Raw genomic sequence first — 15,944 nt, forward strand, 5'->3', positions numbered from 1 at the left:
AAGATCCTTGTATTCTGGGGGTAGGGTCTTCCCCTCTCTTGTAGTGTTCAGGAGCATCTCTTTCACGTGGTAATAGTGGATACGTGTTATGACGTCTCTTGGAAGGTGCTTAGGAATATGGCTTGGCTTTGGAAGCCTGTGGGCTCTATCAACCGTGAGCTCGCTTTTGGTCAAGGTAGGGAAGGTGGTGTGCAGTAACTTGACCACATAATTGTTTAGCTCCTCATTCCCCACAGTCTCAGGGACTCCCCTGATTTTCAAGTTATTTCTGCGGTTTCTGTCCTCTCCATCCGCGATTTTTTCTTTCATGAATTGGTTTTCTTGAATAAGCTTTTTGTGGGAGTCGACCAGTTCGTTGTGGGCCGTGGTCATTACCACCATCCTGTCTTCCAATCTCGCGATTCTTTTGTCTGTTTCTGTGGCATAATTGTTTAAGAATCCTCCCATAGTACGTAAGTCCTTTCTAAAGTCAGATATGGTATTTTTCATTTCCATACTAAAGGATAGCATGAAGTTCTTAAAGAAACTTTGGGTTATCAGTTCATCCGAAGCAGGGATGGCTGTCAGAGATTCATACATATCTGGTAGATGGGGTGAGTGGGATGGTGGTGCAGGTAGAGCCTGTAGGTTTTGCTCATCTTGGGGGTTAATGTCATCCCTTCTGTCATCTTGTTGTTCAGTGTAATGCGTACGTTTTTCCGCGTTGGCGTACGCCTGGTCAGTAGTACGCGTACGTTTTTCCGCGTACGCATGCGCATGATCAGAGGGATGCGGAAGCTGTAATGCGGGATCGCGGCTAGCGGTATGCGTATTTTTGTACGCGTACTCACGCGTATTTGGCGGTTTCAGAGGACTTCTTTCCCTGCCGCTTCCAGAGTCTTCATCTACCTCATCATGGTCCTCATAGGTGTCCCTGGGGTGGGGGGTATGCAGGGGTGCAAAGCGATTCCTCTGAGTCAGCGGTGGAGGTGTTCTGTAGCTGTCCTCATGGCTGTCTCTAGGCCTGTAGCGGCGGCCATCTTGATCATCCTGGCTGTAAAAGTCTGTGAGTCTTCTTGGTTCAATAGGAGTTGATTTCCTCCGGTTTGTGGTTGTATTCCACTCCTGAGACATCTCTATAGCCTTACCAACCTTTCTGGCTGGAATTGGGGCAGTCAGGAACGCTGTGAGTAGCTGGATTCAGTGTCTCCCACAGAGAGCTGCAGACTCAAGCTTCCATCAGTCTCTGTGGTCAGACCACGCCCCCTTTCTATGTTAAACCATTACACCATTGAAAAACTGGTTACGTTTGCAATCGAAAGAGAAATGACTATAGTTGAAGAAGTAATGGCCCCTAAACTATGTTCTGGGATGAAAGTTACAGCTTCAGTGAAATCCGTTTGCAAATCGGAGTGCTAGATTAGAATCTAGAGCCAACGGTAAGTTTTCTATGTTAAACCATTACACCATTGAAAAACTGGTTACGTTTGCAATCGAAAGAAAAATGACTATAGTTGAAGAAGTAATGGCCCCTAAACTATGTTCTGGGATGAAAGTTACAGCTTCAGTGAAATCCGTTTGCAAATCGGAGTGATAGATTAGAATCTAGAGCCAACGGTAAGTTTTCTATGTTAAACCATTACACCATTGAAAAACTGGTTACGTTTGCAATCGAAAGAAAAATGACTATAGTTGAAGAAGTAATGGCCCCTAAACTATGTTCTGGGATGAAAGTTACAGCTTCAGTGAAATCCGCTTGCAAATCGGAGTGATAGATTAGAATCTAGAGCCAACGGTAAGTTTTCTATGTTAAACCATTACACCATTGAAAAACTGGTTACGTTTGCAATCGAAAGAAAAATGACTATAGTTGAAGAAGTAATGGCCCCTAAACTATGTTCTGGGATGAAAGTTACAGCTTCAGTGAAATCCGTTTGCAAATCGGAGTGATAGATTAGAATCTAGAGCCAACGGTAAGTTTTCTATGTTAAACCATTACACCATTGAAAAACTGCTTACGTTTGCAATCGAAAGAAAAATGACTATAGTTGAAGAAGTAATGGCCCCTAAACTATGTTCTGGGATGAAAGTTACAGCTTCAGTGAAATCCGTTTGCAAATCGGAGTGATAGATTAGAATCTAGAGCCAACGGTAAGTTTTCTATGTTAAACCATTACACCATTGAAAAACTGGTTACGTTTGCAATCGAAAGAAAAATGACTATAGTTGAAGAAGTAATGGCCCCTAAACTATGTTCTGGGATGAAAGTTACAGCTTCAGTGAAATCCGTTTGCAAATCGGAGTGATAGATTAGAATCTAGAGCCAACGGTAAGTTTTCTATGTTAAACCATTACACCATTGAAAAACTGGTTATGTTTGCAATTGAAAGAAAAATGACTATAGTTGAAGAAGTAATGGCCCCTAAACTATGTTCTGGGATGAAAGTTACAGCTTCAGTGAAATCCGTTTGCAAATCGGAGTGATAGATTAGAATCTAGAGCCAACGGTAAGTTTTCTATGTTAAACCATTACACCATTGAAAAACTGGTTACGTTTGCAATTGAAAGAAAAATGACTATAGTTGAAGAAGTAATGGCCCCTAAACTATGTTCTGGGATGAAAGTTACAGCTTCAGTGAAATCCGTTTGCAAATCGGAGTGATAGATTAGAATCTAGAGCCAACGGTAAGTTTTCTATGTTAAACCATTACACCATTGAAAAACTGGTTACGTTTGCAATCGAAAGAAAAATGACTATAGTTGAAGAAGTAATGGCCCCTAAACTATGTTCTGGGATGAAAGTTACAGCTTCAGTGAAATCCGTTTGCAAATCGGAGTGATAGATTAGAATCTAGAGCCAACGGTAAGTTTTCTATGTTAAACCATTACACCATTGAAAAACTGGTTACGTTTGCAATCGAAAGAAAAATGACTATAGTTGAAGAAGTAATGGCCCCTAAACTATGTTCTGGGATGAAAGTTACAGCTTCAGTGAAATCCGTTTGCAAATCGGAGTGATAGATTAGAATCTAGAGCCAACGGTAAGTTTTCTATGTTAAACCATTACACCATTGAAAAACTGGTTATGTTTGCAATCGAAAGAAAAATGACTATAGTTGAAGAAGTAATGGCCCCTAAACTATGTTCTGGGATGAAAGTTACAGCTTCAGTGAAATCCGTTTGCAAATCGGAGTGATAGATTAGAATCTAGAGCCAACGGTAAGTTTTCTATGTTAAACCATTACACCATTGAAAAACTGGTTACGTTTGCAATCGAAAGAAAAATGACTATAGTTGAAGAAGTAATGGCCCCTAAACTATGTTCTGGGATGAAAGTTACAGCTTCAGTGAAATCCGTTTGCAAATCGGAGTGATAGATTAGAATCTAGAGCCAACGGTAAGTTTTCTATGTTAAACCATTACACCATTGAAAAACTGGTTACGTTTGCAATCGAAAGAAAAATGACTATAGTTGAAGAAGTAATGGCCGATAAACTATGTTCTGGGATGAAAGTTACAGCTTCAGTGAAATCCGTTTGCAAATCGGAGTGATAGATTAGAATCTAGAGCCAACGGTAAGTTTTCTATGTTAAACCATTACACCATTGAAAAACTGGTTACGTTTGCAATCGAAAGAAAAATGACTATAGTTGAAGAAGTAATGGCCCCTAAACTATGTTCTGGGATGAAAGTTACAGCTTCAGTGAAATCCGTTTGCAAATCGGAGTGATAGATTAGAATCTAGAGCCAACGGTAAGTTTTCTATGTTAAACCATTACACCATTGAAAAACTGGTTACGTTTGCAATCGAAAGAAAAATGACTATAGTTGAAGAAGTAATGGCCCCTAAACTATGTTCTGGGATGAAAGTTACAGCTTCAGTGAAATCCGTTTGCAAATCGGAGTGATAGATTAGAATCTAGAGCCAACGGTAAGTTTTCTATGTTAAACCATTACACCATTGAAAAACTGGTTATGTTTGCAATTGAAAGAAAAATGACTATAGTTGAAGAAGTAATGGCCCCTAAACTATGTTCTGGGATGAAAGTTACAGCTTCAGTGAAATCCGTTTGCAAACCGGAGTGATAGATTAGAATCTAGAGCCAACGGTAAGTTTTCTATGTTAAACCATTACACCATTGAAAAACTGGTTACGTTTGCAATCGAAAGAAAAATGACTATAGTTGAAGAAGTAATGGCCCCTAAACTATGTTCTGGGATGAAAGTTACAGCTTCAGTGAAATCCGTTTGCAAATCGGAGTGATAGATTAGAATCTAGAGCCAACGGTAAGTTTTCTATGTTAAACCATTACACCATTGAAAAACTGGTTACGTTTGCAATCGAAAGAAAAATGACTATAGTTGAAGAAGTAATGGCCGATAAACTATGTTCTGGGATGAAAGTTACAGCTTCAGTGAAATCCGTTTGCAAATCGGAGTGATAGATTAGAATCTAGAGCCAACGGTAAGTTTTCTATGTTAAACCATTACACCATTGAAAAACTGGTTACGTTTGCAATCGAAAGAAAAATGACTATAGTTGAAGAAGTAATGGCCCCTAAACTATGTTCTGGGATGAAAGTTACAGCTTCAGTGAAATCCGTTTGCAAATCGGAGTGATAGATTAGAATCTAGAGCCAACGGTAAGTTTTCTATGTTAAACCATTACACCATTGAAAAACTGGTTATGTTTGCAATTGAAAGAAAAATGACTATAGTTGAAGAAGTAATGGCCCCTAAACTATGTTCTGGGATGAAAGTTACAGCTTCAGTGAAATCCGTTTGCAAATCGGAGTGATAGATTAGAATCTAGAGCCAACGGTAAGTTTTCTATGTTAAACCATTACACCATTGAAAAACTGGTTACGTTTGCAATTGAAAGAAAAATGACTATAGTTGAAGAAGTAATGGCCCCTAAACTATGTTCTGGGATGAAAGTTACAGCTTCAGTGAAATCCGTTTGCAAATCGGAGTGATAGATTAGAATCTAGAGCCAACGGTAAGTTTTCTATGTTAAACCATTACACCATTGAAAAACTGGTTACGTTTGCAATCGAAAGAAAAATGACTATAGTTGAAGAAGTAATGGCCCCTAAACTATGTTCTGGGATGAAAGTTACAGCTTCAGTGAAATCCGTTTGCAAATCGGAGTGATAGATTAGAATCTAGAGCCAACGGTAAGTTTTCTATGTTAAACCATTACACCATTGAAAAGCTGGTTACGTTTGCAATCGAAAGAAAAATGACTATAGTTGAAGAAGTAATGGCCCCTAAACTATGTTCTGGGATGAAAGTTACAGCTTCAGTGAAATCCGTTTGCAAATCGGAGTGATAGATTAGAATCTAGAGCCAACGGTAAGTTTTCTATGTTAAACCATTACACCATTGAAAAACTGGTTATGTTTGCAATTGAAAGAAAAATGACTATAGTTGAAGAAGTAATGGCCCCTAAACTATGTTCTGGGATGAAAGTTACAGCTTCAGTGAAATCCGTTTGCAAATCGGAGTGATAGATTAGAATCTAGAGCCAACGGTAAGTTTTCTATGTTAAACCATTACACCATTGAAAAACTGGTTACGTTTGCAATTGAAAGAAAAATGACTATAGTTGAAGAAGTAATGGCCCCTAAACTATGTTCTGGGATGAAAGTTACAGCTTCAGTGAAATCCGTTTGCAAATCGGAGTGATAGATTAGAATCTAGAGCCAACGGTAAGTTTTCTATGTTAAACCATTACACCATTAAAAAACTGGTTACGTTTGCAATCGAAAGAAAAATGACTATAGTTGAAGAAGTAATGGCCCCTAAACTATGTTCTGGGATGAAAGTTACAGCTTCAGTGAAATCCGTTTGCAAATCGGAGTGATAGATTAGAATCTAGAGCCAACGGTAAGTTTTCTATGTTAAACCATTACACCATTGAAAAACTGGTTACGTTTGCAATCGAAAGAAAAATGACTATAGTTGAAGAAGTAATGGCCCCTAAACTATGTTCTGGGATGAAAGTTACAGCTTCAGTGAAATCCGTTTGCAAATCGGAGTGATAGATTAGAATCTAGAGCCAACGGTAAGTTTTCTATGTTAAACCATTACACCATTGAAAAACTGGTTACGTTTGCAACTGAAAGAAAAATGACTATAGTTGAAGAAGTAATCGCCCCTAAACTATGTTCTGGGATGAAAGTTACAGCTTCAGTGAAATCCGTTTGCAAATCGGAGTGATAGATTAGAATCTAGAGCCAACGGTAAGTTTTCTATGTTAAACCATTACACCATTGAAAAACTGGTTACGTTTGCAATCGAAAGAAAAATGACTATAGTTGAAGAAGTAATGGCCCCTAAACTATGTTCTGGGATGAAAGTTACAGCTTCAGTGAAATCCGTTTGCAAATCGGAGTGATAGATTAGAATCTAGAGCCAACGGTAAGTTTTCTATGTTAAACCATTACACCATTGAAAAACTGGTTACGTTTGCAATCGAAAGAGAAATGACTATAGTTGAAGAAGTAATGGCCCCTAAACTATGTTCTGGGATGAAAGTTACAGCTTCAGTGAAATCCGTTTGCAAATCGGAGTGATAGATTAGAATCTAGAGCCAACGGTAAGTTTTCTATGTTAAACCATTACACCATTGAAAAACTGGTTACGTTTGCAATCGAAAGAAAAATGACTATAGTTGAAGAAGTAATGGCCCCTAAACTATGTTCTGGGATGAAAGTTACAGCTTCAGTGAAATCCGTTTGCAAATCGGAGTGATAGATTAGAATCTAGAGCCAACGGTAAGTTTTCTATGTTAAACCATTACACCATTGAAAAACTGGTTACGTTTGCAATCGAAAGAAAAATGACTATAGTTGAAGAAGTAATGGCCCCTAAACTATGTTCTGGGATGAAAGTTACAGCTTCAGTGAAATCCGTTTGCAAATCGGAGTGATAGATTAGAATCTAGAGCCAACGGTAAGTTTTCTATGTTAAACCATTACACCATTGAAAAACTGGTTACGTTTGCAATCGAAAGAAAAATGACTATAGTTGAAGAAGTAATGGCCCCTAAACTATGTTCTGGGATGAAAGTTACAGCTTCAGTGAAATCCGTTTGCAAATCGGAGTGATAGATTAGAATCTAGAGCCAACGGTAAGTTTTCTATGTTAAACCATTACACCATTGAAAAACTGGTTATGTTTGCAATTGAAAGAAAAATGACTATAGTTGAAGAAGTAATGGCCCCTAAACTATGTTCTGGGATGAAAGTTACAGCTTCAGTGAAATCCGTTTGCAAATCGGAGTGATAGATTAGAATCTAGAGCCAATGGTAAGTTTTCTATGTTAAACCATTACACCATTGAAAAACTGGTTACGTTTGCAATTGAAAGAAAAATGACTATAGTTGAAGAAGTAATGGCCCCTAAACTATGTTCTGGGATGAAAGTTACAGCTTCAGTGAAATCCGTTTGCAAATCGGAGTGATAGATTAGAATCTAGAGCCAACGGTAAGTTTTCTATGTTAAACCATTACACCATTGAAAAACTGGTTATGTTTGCAATTGAAAGAAAAATGACTATAGTTGAAGAAGTAATGGCCCCTAAACTATGTTCTGGGATGAAAGTTACAGCTTCAGTGAAATCCGTTTGCAAATCGGAGTGATAGATTAGAATCTAGAGCCAACGGTAAGTTTTCTATGTTAAACCATTACACCATTGAAAAACTGGTTACGTTTGCAATCGAAAGAAAAATGACTATAGTTGAAGAAGTAATGGCCCCTAAACTATGTTCTGGGATGAAAGTTACAGCTTCAGTGAAATCCGTTTGCAAATCGGAGTGATAGATTAGAATCTAGAGCCAACGGTAAGTTTTCTATGTTAAACCATTACACCATTGAAAAACTGGTTACGTTTGCAATCGAAAGAAAAATGACTATAGTTGAAGAAGTAATGGCCCCTAAACTATGTTCTGGGATGAAAGTTACAGCTTCAGTGAAATCCGTTTGCAAATCGGAGTGATAGATTAGAATCTAGAGCCAACGGTAAGTTTTCTATGTTAAACCATTACACCATTGAAAAACTGGTTATGTTTGCAATTGAAAGAAAAATGACTATAGTTGAAGAAGTAATGGCCCCTAAACTATGTTCTGGGATGAAAGTTACAGCTTCAGTGAAATCCGTTTGCAAATCGGAGTGATAGATTAGAATCTAGAGCCAACGGTAAGTTTTCTATGTTAAACCATTACACCATTGAAAAACTGGTTACGTTTGCAATTGAAAGAAAAATGACTATAGTTGAAGAAGTAATGGCCCCTAAACTATGTTCTGGGATGAAAGTTACAGCTTCAGTGAAATCCGTTTGCAAATCGGAGTGATAGATTAGAATCTAGAGCCAACGGTAAGTTTTCTATGTTAAACCATTACACCATTAAAAAACTGGTTACGTTTGCAATCGAAAGATAAATGACTATAGTTGAAGAAGTAATGGCCCCTAAACTATGTTCTGGGATGAAAGTTACAGCTTCAGTGAAATCCGTTTGCAAATCGGAGTGATAGATTAGAATCTAGAGCCAACGGTAAGTTTTCTATGTTAAACCAATACACCATTGAAAAACTGGTTACGTTTGCAATCGAAAGAAAAATGACTATAGTTGAAGAAGTAATGGCCCCTAAACTATGTTCTGGGATGAAAGTTACAGCTTCAGTGAAATCCGTTTGCAAATCGGAGTGATAGATTAGAATCTAGAGCCAACGGTAAGTTTTCTATGTTAAACCATTACACCATTGAAAAACTGGTTACGTTTGCAACTGAAAGAAAAATGACTATAGTTGAAGAAGTAATCGCCCCTAAACTATGTTCTGGGATGAAAGTTACAGCTTCAGTGAAATCCGTTTGCAAATCGGAGTGATAGATTAGAATCTAGAGCCAACGGTAAGTTTTCTATGTTAAACCATTACACCATTGAAAAACTGGTTACGTTTGCAATCGAAAGAAAAATGACTATAGTTGAAGAAGTAATGGCCCCTAAACTATGTTCTGGGATGAAAGTTACAGCTTCAGTGAAATCCGTTTGCAAATCGGAGTGATAGATTAGAATCTAGAGCCAACGGTAAGTTTTCTATGTTAAACCATTACACCATTGAAAAACTGGTTACGTTTGCAATCGAAAGAGAAATGACTATAGTTGAAGAAGTAATGGCCCCTAAACTATGTTCTGGGATGAAAGTTACAGCTTCAGTGAAATCCGTTTGCAAATCGGAGTGATAGATTAGAATCTAGAGCCAACGGTAAGTTTTCTATGTTAAACCATTACACCATTGAAAAACTGGTTACGTTTGCAATCGAAAGAAAAATGACTATAGTTGAAGAAGTAATGGCCCCTAAACTATGTTCTGGGATGAAAGTTACAGCTTCAGTGAAATCCGTTTGCAAATCGGAGTGATAGATTAGAATCTAGAGCCAACGGTAAGTTTTCTATGTTAAACCATTACACCATTGAAAAACTGGTTACGTTTGCAATCGAAAGAAAAATGACTATAGTTGAAGAAGTAATGGCCCCTAAACTATGTTCTGGGATGAAAGTTACAGCTTCAGTGAAATCCGTTTGCAAATCGGAGTGATAGATTAGAATCTAGAGCCAACGGTAAGTTTTCTATGTTAAACCATTACACCATTGAAAAACTGGTTACGTTTGCAATCGAAAGAAAAATGACTATAGTTGAAGAAGTAATGGCCCCTAAACTATGTTCTGGGATGAAAGTTACAGCTTCAGTGAAATCCGTTTGCAAATCGGAGTGATAGATTAGAATCTAGAGCCAACGGTAAGTTTTCTATGTTAAACCATTACACCATTGAAAAACTGGTTATGTTTGCAATTGAAAGAAAAATGACTATAGTTGAAGAAGTAATGGCCCCTAAACTATGTTCTGGGATGAAAGTTACAGCTTCAGTGAAATCCGTTTGCAAATCGGAGTGATAGATTAGAATCTAGAGCCAATGGTAAGTTTTCTATGTTAAACCATTACACCATTGAAAAACTGGTTACGTTTGCAATCGAAAGAGAAATGACTATAGTTGAAGAAGTAATGGCCCCTAAACTATGTTCTGGGATGAAAGTTACAGCTTCAGTGAAATCCGTTTGCAAATCGGAGTGATAGATTAGAATCTAGAGCCAACGGTAAGTTTTCTATGTTAAACCATTACACCATTGAAAAACTGGTTACGTTTGCAATCGAAAGAAAAATGACTATAGTTGAAGAAGTAATGGCCCCTAAACTATGTTCTGGGATGAAAGTTACAGCTTCAGTGAAATCCGTTTGCAAATCGGAGTGATAGATTAGAATCTAGAGCCAACGGTAAGTTTTCTATGTTAAACCATTACACCATTGAAAAACTGGTTACGTTTGCAATCGAAAGAAAAATGACTATAGTTGAAGAAGTAATGGCCCCTAAACTATGTTCTGGGATGAAAGTTACAGCTTCAGTGAAATCCGTTTGCAAATCGGAGTGATAGATTAGAATCTAGAGCCAACGGTAAGTTTTCTATGTTAAACCATTACACCATTGAAAAACTGGTTACGTTTGCAATCGAAAGAAAAATGACTATAGTTGAAGAAGTAATGGCCCCTAAACTATGTTCTGGGATGAAAGTTACAGCTTCAGTGAAATCCGTTTGCAAATCGGAGTGATAGATTAGAATCTAGAGCCAACGGTAAGTTTTCTATGTTAAACCATTACACCATTGAAAAACTGGTTATGTTTGCAATTGAAAGAAAAATGACTATAGTTGAAGAAGTAATGGCCCCTAAACTATGTTCTGGGATGAAAGTTACAGCTTCAGTGAAATCCGTTTGCAAATCGGAGTGATAGATTAGAATCTAGAGCCAATGGTAAGTTTTCTATGTTAAACCATTACACCATTGAAAAACTGGTTACGTTTGCAATTGAAAGAAAAATGACTATAGTTGAAGAAGTAATGGCCCCTAAACTATGTTCTGGGATGAAAGTTACAGCTTCAGTGAAATCCGTTTGCAAATCGGAGTGATAGATTAGAATCTAGAGCCAACGGTAAGTTTTCTATGTTAAACCATTACACCATTGAAAAACTGGTTATGTTTGCAATTGAAAGAAAAATGACTATAGTTGAAGAAGTAATGGCCCCTAAACTATGTTCTGGGATGAAAGTTACAGCTTCAGTGAAATCCGTTTGCAAATCGGAGTGATAGATTAGAATCTAGAGCCAACGGTAAGTTTTCTATGTTAAACCATTACACCATTGAAAAACTGGTTACGTTTGCAATCGAAAGAAAAATGACTATAGTTGAAGAAGTAATGGCCCCTAAACTATGTTCTGGGATGAAAGTTACAGCTTCAGTGAAATCCGTTTGCAAATCGGAGTGATAGATTAGAATCTAGAGCCAACGGTAAGTTTTCTATGTTAAACCATTACACCATTGAAAAACTGGTTACGTTTGCAATCGAAAGAAAAATGACTATAGTTGAAGAAGTAATGGCCCCTAAACTATGTTCTGGGATGAAAGTTACAGCTTCAGTGAAATCCGTTTGCAAATTTGGAGTGATAGATTAGAATCTAGAGCCAACGGTAAGTTTTCTATGTTAAACCATTACACCATTGAAAAACTGGTTATGTTTGCAATTGAAAGAAAAATGACTATAGTTGAAGAAGTAATGGCCCCTAAACTATGTTCTGGGATGAAAGTTACAGCTTCAGTGAAATCCGTTTGCAAATCGGAGTGATAGATTAGAATCTAGAGCCAACGGTAAGTTTTCTATGTTAAACCATTACACCATTGAAAAACTGGTTACGTTTGCAATTGAAAGAAAAATGACTATAGTTGAAGAAGTAATGGCCCCTAAACTATGTTCTGGGATGAAAGTTACTGCTTCAGTGAAATCCGTTTGCAAATCGGAGTGATAGATTAGAATCTAGAGCCAACGGTAAGTTTTCTATGTTAAACCATTACACCATTAAAAAACTGGTTACGTTTGCAATCGAAAGAAAAATGACTATAGTTGAAGAAGTAATGGCCCCTAAACTATGTTCTGGGATGAAAGTTACAGCTTCAGTGAAATCCGTTTGCAAATCGGAGTGATAGATTAGAATCTAGAGCCAACGGTAAGTTTTCTATGTTAAACCAATACACCATTGAAAAACTGGTTACGTTTGCAATCGAAAGAAAAATGACTATAGTTGAAGAAGTAATGGCCCCTAAACTATGTTCTGGGATGAAAGTTACAGCTTCAGTGAAATCCGTTTGCAAATCGGAGTGATAGATTAGAATCTAGAGCCAACGGTAAGTTTTCTATGTTAAACCATTACACCATTGAAAAACTGGTTACGTTTGCAACTGAAAGAAAAATGACTATAGTTGAAGAAGTAATCGCCCCTAAACTATGTTCTGGGATGAAAGTTACAGCTTCAGTGAAATCCGTTTGCAAATCGGAGTGATAGATTAGAATCTAGAGCCAACGGTAAGTTTTCTATGTTAAACCATTACACCATTGAAAAACTGGTTACGTTTGCAATCGAAAGAAAAATGACTATAGTTGAAGAAGTAATGGCCCCTAAACTATGTTCTGGGATGAAAGTTACAGCTTCAGTGAAATCCGTTTGCAAATCGGAGTGATAGATTAGAATCTAGAGCCAACGGTAAGTTTTCTATGTTAAACCATTACACCATTGAAAAACTGGTTACGTTTGCAATCGAAAGAGAAATGACTATAGTTGAAGAAGTAATGGCCCCTAAACTATGTTCTGGGATGAAAGTTACAGCTTCAGTGAAATCCGTTTGCAAATCGGAGTGATAGATTAGAATCTAGAGCCAACGGTAAGTTTTCTATGTTAAACCATTACACCATTGAAAAACTGGTTACGTTTGCAATCGAAAGAAAAATGACTATAGTTGAAGAAGTAATGGCCCCTAAACTATGTTCTGGGATGAAAGTTACAGCTTCAGTGAAATCCGTTTGCAAATCGGAGTGATAGATTAGAATCTAGAGCCAACGGTAAGTTTTCTATGTTAAACCATTACACCATTGAAAAACTGGTTACGTTTGCAATCGAAAGAAAAATGACTATAGTTGAAGAAGTAATGGCCCCTAAACTATGTTCTGGGATGAAAGTTACAGCTTCAGTGAAATCCGTTTGCAAATCGGAGTGATAGATTAGAATCTAGAGCCAACGGTAAGTTTTCTATGTTAAACCATTACACCATTGAAAAACTGGTTACGTTTGCAATCGAAAGAAAAATGACTATAGTTGAAGAAGTAATGGCCCCTAAACTATGTTCTGGGATGAAAGTTACAGCTTCAGTGAAATCCGTTTGCAAATCGGAGTGATAGATTAGAATCTAGAGCCAACGGTAAGTTTTCTATGTTAAACCATTACACCATTGAAAAACTGGTTATGTTTGCAATCGAAAGAAAAATGACTATAGTTGAAGAAGTAATGGCCCCTAAACTATGTTCTGGGATGAAAGTTACAGCTTCAGTGAAATCCGTTTGCAAATCGGAGTGATAGATTAGAATCTAGAGCCAACGGTAAGTTTTCTATGTTAAACCATTACACCATTGAAAAACTGGTTACGTTTGCAATCGAAAGAAAAATGACTATAGTTGAAGAAGTAATGGCCCCTAAACTATGTTCTGGGATGAAAGTTACAGCTTCAGTGAAATCCGTTTGCAAATCGGAGTGATAGATTAGAATCTAGAGCCAACGGTAAGTTTTCTATGTTAAACCATTACACCATTGAAAAACTGGTTACGTTTGCAATCGAAAGAAAAATGACTATAGTTGAAGAAGTAATGGCCGATAAACTATGTTCTGGGATGAAAGTTACAGCTTCAGTGAAATCCGTTTGCAAATCGGAGTGATAGATTAGAATCTAGAGCCAACGGTAAGTTTTCTATGTTAAACCATTACACCATTGAAAAACTGGTTACGTTTGCAATCGAAAGAAAAATGACACTCGATGAGGCAAATATTCCTTACGAAATTCCGAAAGATCCAGGCCCCTCGCAAAACCAACTCCCTCAGCGAACCCCGCGATCCCAGGCCCTGCGAAGAACCTGGAACACAGCAAGAGATACACAGTTCCGTCCACGAAGGCTCAACATGGACTCTCAGGATTAATCACCTGGCCATACTGATCATGTCCTTTATGATGTGGCATGATAACACTACCCACGAGTAGATACAGCAAAAACCTTCTCTGATGTGGCACATCTGGCTCTCGAGTGATTGTCATAGATGGGCCCTTTATGATGTGGCATACCTGGCTTAGGAGCACCTGTTACTGACTTGCCCTTTATGATGTGGCACATCTGTTCTATGATCATCTGTCATTGATATGCCCCGTAGGATATATCATACCTTGTTTATGAGCACCTGTTATTGACATTCCCTTTGAGATGTGGCATACCTGGCTTGCGAGCACCTGTTATTGTCATGCCCTTTATGATGTGGCATTATGGCCCTTGGTATGAGACCATGCTATCCTTTGCTTTGTCAAGCTGTGCCCTCTATGATGTGACACATAACAGTAACTAGCTTGCCCTTTATGATGTGGTGCTATATACCTCTTTCCTTTATGTCTACCAACAGGCCCTTTATGATGTGGCTCAGGTGCACTATCAAACTCCACAATTTATTAAACTCTATTGCCGAATTGGGTGAAGTGCCTCCCATAGGACATGTTACAAGATTGTGCTATCTTTGGTTCTGTTAATATGTTTCTTTAGAATAGACATATAATTTGATTAACACTGTTTGATAAATGTATACTTAAAGAGGGTATTAGACCCTGTCACCATGGTATTTGGTTAGGAACATAGGTCTATTAGTCTATTTGAGGAGGTTGAGGTTCTTGAACTCACCATACACTTGACAATCATTAAGCCACCCTTTTGATATGGTAAGAGTGTATGTTTCAAAGACCTTTGATAGGTGAGAGGCTGGCTGTAAGTATTTCACCCGCCTCTAACTGACCTTCAGTGATCAACAAGCAATTCCCACTTAAATAAGTGTAATTTGGCGGAACTAGACCTCTTAAGGCTACTGTTATAGGCCTGTTATGCTAGTTACCCTGTACTATTTGGCAGAACTAGATTTCTTAAGACTACTGTTATAGGACTGTTATGCTAGCATTTCACCTGCCTCTAACTGACCTTCAGTGATCAACAAACAATTCCCACTTAAATAAGTGTAACTTGGCAGAACTAGATTTCTTACGACTACTGTTATAGGCCTGTCATGCTAGCTACCCTGTGCTATTTGGCAAAATTAGATTTCTTAAGACTACTGTTATAGGATTGCTATGCTAGCTACCCTGTGCTAACATCACTTGTACATTCCTCTCCGCCCCAATAGACCCTTAACTACAAGCATACAACGTTCGAGCTGGGGAGCGCTCCGGAGAACTATTGTTGCCCCCCTATAAAGATGCAAGGGGGCGGACCATCTTTAATATTGGTCCCCCTCCAGGCACCTTCCCTGCACCATTGTGCAGACAACTTTACTTCTATTAAGCTATATTTTTTGTTTATTTTCTCTTTGGGTGTGTTTACTCTTCTTGCTTGCTGTCGTACGCGGATCCTGCTGTCGTGGGCCCACGTGGGGGCCCCGTCTCCCCTGAGATTTGATATGCAGTTTTTGATGTTTATTGAACTATGGCTCACAGGTCATATAACATAATATCGCATAATGTTAGGGGGTTCAACTCTCCTCAAAAGCGGAACAAAGCTATGAGGGAATATCTTAAACATGTCCCTGACATCCTCTGCATCCAGGAGACACACTTCTCTAAAACGTCTTACCCCAACTTCTTTCACTCTAAATATAGGAGATCATTCCTGTCTAACTTCACATCCAAAAAAAGGGGGGTTGCAATATTACTACATGATGATTTTCCCATTGAGATCACGTCTAGTATTATTGACACGGATGGGACATATGTTATTATA

This window comes from Hyperolius riggenbachi, chromosome 6 (assembly GCF_040937935.1).
Source record: "Hyperolius riggenbachi isolate aHypRig1 chromosome 6, aHypRig1.pri, whole genome shotgun sequence".
NCBI classification, from domain to species: domain Eukaryota; kingdom Metazoa; phylum Chordata; class Amphibia; order Anura; family Hyperoliidae; genus Hyperolius; species Hyperolius riggenbachi.